Source organism: Bubalus bubalis, chromosome 4 (assembly GCF_019923935.1).
Source record: "Bubalus bubalis isolate 160015118507 breed Murrah chromosome 4, NDDB_SH_1, whole genome shotgun sequence".
Lineage (NCBI taxonomy): Eukaryota > Metazoa > Chordata > Mammalia > Artiodactyla > Bovidae > Bubalus > Bubalus bubalis.
The window spans coordinates 9,854,820-9,860,800 of NC_059160.1; the positions used below are offsets into that span (position 1 = coordinate 9,854,820).

The 5,981-nt window shown below is 58.1% G+C and overlaps 1 long non-coding RNA gene across 1 annotated transcript; it reads left to right on the forward strand.

Annotated features, from left to right (window-relative positions):
- The first annotated feature begins 3,003 nt into the window (after positions 1 to 3,003).
- Positions 3,004 to 5,569, forward strand: LOC123333059. The gene is made up of 3 exons (XR_006550231.2): positions 3,004 to 3,808; positions 4,696 to 4,827; positions 5,257 to 5,569. It is a non-coding gene; the product is annotated as an uncharacterized LOC123333059 (long non-coding RNA).
- The last annotated feature ends 412 nt before the right edge of the window (positions 5,570 to 5,981 follow it).

The following is a 5,981-nucleotide window of genomic DNA, read 5'->3' on the forward strand; positions in this document are numbered from 1 at the left end:
GGGAGGTGGAGAGACACAGACAGAGAGCCAGTGACAGAGTCAGAGACGGAGAAACATGGGGATGGTGGGCGAGGGAGGTGGCCTGCGGGAGAACGGAAGGTTCTGAGCAAGCCAGAGGGAGGCAGAGGGCAACTCAGACAGCCAAGCGGAGAGCCGCCCAGAGCAAGGGAGGCAGGGAGGCGCCAGCTCGGCAGGGAGACCCTCACTCAGTCAGAGTGGAGGGCAGGGATGTGTTGGGGGTGCAGATGGTGGCCTGCCCCACACATGAGGCCTGGTGGGTCTATGGGGAAGGAGCTGGATGCTCTGGGGCCCCAAGATGGACAAACCCCAGGCCTGCATCCAGCGAGGCAGAGAGGCCAGCAGAGAGCCCCTCCCCGAGGGGCGTTCTCAAGGAGAAGCCTCGGGGGGGCAGCTCCGTGGAAAAGGCCAAGGCAGCCTGACCAACAGAGCAGCTGATGAAGAGCCTGTGCACCAGTGAGGGGGCAGTTTGGGGTCCCCTGTATGGCTGGACTCCCTGCTGAGGCCCTACAGGGGCTGGACTATGAGGCCACTAAAACCCAAGCTGGAAATGACCAGAAGGCCAGAGGGGACAAAGAAACCCACTCCCAGCTGCTGCCGGGACACCAGTGCTGGGGACAGGCCTGGTGTCAACCCTCGCTTAGCAGCTGTGTGACCCCAGCCTCTTCCCTGACCATCAAGACGGGGAACACGGATGCTGGTCCCTGAAGCCTGTGGGTGGGGTCACGGCAACTTCGTTCCAACCCCAGCCGTGAATCCGCCCCTCACACCCAGTGCACACACCCCCTTTACAACTTGAAGTTAATCTCAGCAACCCCTCACAATGAAACGCCCGTGCTTTACAGGTTACAGAGCCTCTTAACCTCTGATTTCTCATTTGACTGACAACCCCACCCCCCATCAGCCCTGGAAGGGCAATGCTGTTATTATCCCCATTCCACAGATGAAGAGGCTGAGGGAGGCCCCGTGTCTTACCCATGGTCACGCAGCAGCTCGGGGCTCCACCCAGGCTTTCTGGCCTCACGGTGGATGGTGTTTCAGGCCCTGAGCCAAACACAGTGGACACCAGCTGAGAGGAGAGCGAGATGGGGCGGGGCCGTGGATGTGGGGGGAGTCAGCTACTTCGAGGAGTGGCGGGGGGCTGCGCCAGGAGAGGAGGAGAGTTCAGCAGATGAAGGGGTCTCTCCCTGCAGGTCGTGGGGAGACCTGGGTGGTCTAGTAGCAGAGGAGTGAGAGATGGGAGAGGCCTTTGGAGGCTGAACATGGCCGCCAGTGGGCCCGGGTGGGAAGTGGGCAGGGAGAAGACACCACAGACCCGGGCGGGCAGGGCGGCAGCCCTGAGGGGGCCCGGCCTCAGTACAGCCTGTGAGCTGCTGCTGGGAAGGAAGCTGGCCAGGACAATGGGACCCGATGGGGCAGCTTTCTGGGCTCAGCAACGAGATGGGCAGGAACCCCAGGCGCTGCCAGAGGAGCCTCAGCCAGGGATGGGGGGTGGGGGATGGCAGGACAGGTGACTGACGGGGAAATGGGAGGCATGGCATGCGTGGCTCCAGTCCTCTCCCCAACAGATGAGCCGGGAGAGGACATGCACAGCTGAGCACGGCAAGCGGCCAAGGTGGGAACCCGCGGTGAGGATGGACAGGACTATTTCTGGCTGGGTCTCTGCAGGGGAGATGGGGGTGAGAAAGGGCCCGCAATGGCCTTGCTGCCACCCCACTCCCCAGCAACCAAGAACCCTGGCTGGGGGCAGGCGGGGGCACAGCCTTTGGCTCAGGAAGGCCCTGGCTCTCAGTGGCATCAGGAAGGAGCAGCAGAGAGGGCAAGGATGGGAGCTGGCAGGCTTGGCGAGGGGCCAGCGGCGCCCCTTCCTCTCTGGGTTGTCCTGGCCCACCTGCTTGCCCTCCCTGGGCTTCATCTGTAAAAGCTACCTGATAATAACCATTCTGCCCATTCCTCTCTCCTTGGAGACAGGTGGGCCTGACCTGAAGGGCCAGAAATGGGTTTACAGGAAGTGGCAGAGGCTAGCAGAGGCTAGACTTGGAAAAGCCCCTCCAGCGCCCCTGCCAGGCTCCCTGTCAGCCTCCCTGGGAGACACGGACCTTGAGCCCATCTCTTCAAATGAGCAGATGGGGAGACAGGCCAGGAGAGGAGAAGGGACTTGCCCGTGTTGTGCTGTGTTGCGCAGTCACTCAGGGCAGCCCAGGCCTGACCCTGCTCCTCAGGTCTACCTGTGAAATGGGGGGTCACAGGGGCTTCCGTCCCCGGGGGCAGCTCAGGGGGTCACCGAGCTAGCGTGGGAGAGGGGTGGACTCGCAGTCGGTGCTCAGGACATGGCTTCGCCTTCTGCGTGTTGAGGTCACGCTTGGGTACACCGCTGAGGTTAGCACACAGCCTCAGGCGTCATCCGGGCCCCTGGCGCTGCCGCTGAGCGGCCTGGCACAAGCTACGTGGCCTCTCTGAACTTCAGTCTGTTCTTCAGAGAAATGGGGAGCATCCCAGCTCCCTCTCCCAGGGCAACCAGGAGGACAGAGAGAAAACGAATGCCTCAGGCCCTGGAGCAGCACTGTCTTCCCCTCTTCTCAGCCTGAGCCCCCCACCACCTCACACCCCACTGCCAAGGCCCACACCTCCCCACTCCTGCTGGACAGAGAGCCTGGCCTCGGAGAGACTGCGGCAACCTCTCCCGTCTGGCAGGGAAGTGATTCCAGCTTGCCTTGGGCCCCCAAAATAGAGTCCTATTTTAGCTTCCAGCTCCTCCGTGGAGAGGCCCAGAGCGCCATGCGAGGGTGTTTGGCTGCCGAGGGCATGCACCAACCTCCCTCCCCACCCCCCATCCTGCCAGGCACGGCCAAGCTGTGCCCTTGGGCCCCTCCTGCCTCCTGCTAACCTCCCCCTGTCCCGGGCACCCAAGGCCCTCCACTGTGGCTGGGCTGCCTGCTCCTCCTGGCTCGGTTCCAATTATTCCAGTTTTAATTGAGGGTCTCAGTGCTGCCTGGATGCCATTTCTTCCAGAGGTGCATCATGAGAATCAGGACCTCCCTGTTCTTCGTTGTATTTTTCCAATGAGGCCCCCCCGGGGCCTTCAGTCTGGTCCCTGTGGCCACAGTCCTATCTTAGGGGGAGCAGAAGTTCTCACGGGGGCAAACAAGGGAGACGGGATGCTGAGTGAGCAGTGCAGACGCACAGCTTACTCACTCAGCCCCACAGACCCCGTGGGGCTATGCAGTTTCCTGCCTCAGGGCCTTTGCATCTGCAGTTCCCCTGACCAGAGTGCCCTTCTCCTTCATCACCAGGTGCGACTGGGTGACAGGTGGCCTGTGCTTAGAGGCCATGCTTTTAGCCCCACCATGGTCACTCTGGAAGGAGATCTAAGCAGAGGGATGGCAGGAGCAAAGCATGGTCTCATGAAAGAGGGGACTGTGGCCAATGGGCAGGATGTTTAGGGTTTCTGGAGACACGAGGAAACTTCACTGTTTCCCTTGTTTTGCAGACAACAGGCACAAAGAAGTGAAATAATTTGCTCAAGATCACTTTTGAGTGAGGAAGCTGGAATCTGAGCCTGGGGTGCAGGGGTGTGTGGGCGTCTGTCTCCAGTGCCACACCCTGAACCCTCTTAACTAGCCTCTGGGCAGAGGCTCAAGAGGTTTGCTAGATGGGAAGAGGATGAAAGCCTTGATGGGATTCCGGCCAGTGGCCCCTCTCACTGCTCACCAGCTGCGCATCTTTGCATATCTTGCTCAGCTCACCTGCCTCACCTGTCAGTGTGGCGCTGAGAACTTTCCCTGTGGAGGTAGGGGCTTGGGGGACCCACATCTCAGATCCCAGGTCTGGTGAGTGGGTGGTGGGGAGGTGGTGGAGATAGATGGGAGGTGGGGGCAGGGCGGGGCAGGCAGAAGGCTAGAGATGGTTCAGCTGCATCCCAGTACACAAGGCCATGGGTCAGTCAGCTCCTCTGGGTTAAAAGTAACATCAGAGGCTCAAGCAACCTTTCCAGAAGCCCAGGCTCACAACTGCCCAGCAGGCAAAGCAGAGTCCCTCTTCCAATAGTTCCAGTCCTCCCATAATCCAGCCTCACTGGCCAGGCTTGAGACACATGCCCACCTCTGAGCCCACCACTGCGGCCAGGGGCATGGACCCCTCTGACTGGTGAACATGAGTTGTGGACACAGAGAGGCTCCTTGTTTTAGTCACGGGACTGGCAACCTGGGGCGGGGGAGGGGGAAGGCGAGGCCAGAGAGGCTGAGAAGAGAGGAAGGAAGCCAGGAACCAGAGATGAAGGACAACAGCTGGGCAGGAAGAGGGCCCCCCTCTCCAGCCTCAGCTAATGTCTGGTCAGATGTGAGCACAGAACCCGGGAGTCAGGGAACAGGCTCTGCTGGCTGTGTAACCCCAGACAAACCACACCACGTCTCTGAGACTCAGCTTTCTCATCTGTAACATGGGTGCTATAGTGGTACCCACCTCATGGGCTGTTTTGAGAAAGGAAAGGAGATTAAGTACTTAGCTCATGGCAGTTCTTTTTACCCTCATCCTTTGAAGTTCACCTTTTAATCCCTGTGCAGGTGTTGACCCTGGATCCCTATCAGATAGTTGGCAAAGCCCCTTTCTAGCCATCACCTGCAATGGTCCTGCTCCTCCGCTGGGAGGTACTGGCATCACACCTGTACTGTCTTACAGGTGTTAAAACAGCCCTGGCAGCTTGAACAGCCTGCGATTCAAGGTTCCTCGTCGGGTAAGAGCCGGGACGTCACCGATACTCTTAAGCCCGAGTTCCTTCCATCACAGCAGCTGCTGGTTGACTTTCAAAAGGTGAGGGAAGGAACTGGTCCTCGCCTCAGTTTCCCCTCCTGCTGCAGAGGGAACCAGAACGATCCCATCCTCCCCTCCCCGGGGAAGTGATTACTCATACGCAGTTCTCGCCTCCTCTTTCGCTGGCCCCATGCCAGCCCCAGGGGTCCCTGCACCATCCCCAGGGTCCCTGTCCCACAGCGCCGCCCCGTGGTGGCCTCAGGGACTGCAGTCTGAGTGCACCCGGCGAACTTGAACCCTCACTCCAGTCCCCACGGTGGGGGAGTCCCCGTCCATCGCTCCCCGGGTATCTCCCTGGAGTCCTGCTCCGCCCTGTCTCCATCTCCAAACCTGTCCACATCCTTGACTCCTCGCTTTCACCAACACTGAGAGGGCGCCGCACACCGGCTCAGTATACCCTCCTCCACCACCACTATTCGCCCATTCTAGGCTCAGAGGTCTACGCCCTGGAGGTGAAGCTTCCAGTGTCAAGGTCAAGCAGCGAGGAAGGGGCGGAAGGCTGGAGGCGAGATCTGAGCTCAGGTGTCTTCGTGCGCATATTTTGTTTGGGGCACCAGATCTGCTAAGTGCTCTTCGCAGTCATTATCCAGTCCAGCGTTGCTCCCCCTGTGGCCCCGGGCATCCAGCCTAGGTCACGACTGCGCTGTCCCGTGTAATAGCCACGACCCACAGTGTCCTTGACACTTGGAGTTGAGAAGCGCTGTGAATGTGAAACACACACCCGATTTCGAGGACTTAGTACCTAAAAAAAGAAAACAAAATATCTGATTTATAATTTTTTATGATTGATTACATGTTAAGAATTATACTTTGGGTATATTGGGTTAGATAAAATATGTAATTAAAGTATTTTATTTCTATATTAAATATATTTTATGTATTAAAATAATAAAAATTTTCTGTAAAGAACATTTCACCTGTTTCTTTTCACCTTATTGTATGATTAGTACTAGAAAATTTAAATTGACAAATTGGCTTGTATTTGTGGCTCCCATATACCCACTCCAGTATTCTTGCCTGGAGAGTTCCATGGACAGGGAAGCCTGGTGTGCTGCAGTCCATGGGGTCACAAAGAATTGGACAGGACTGAGCAACGAATACTTTCACTTATTTCCATCGGACAGTACTTGATGAAAAGTGCCCATTCCGGTGTC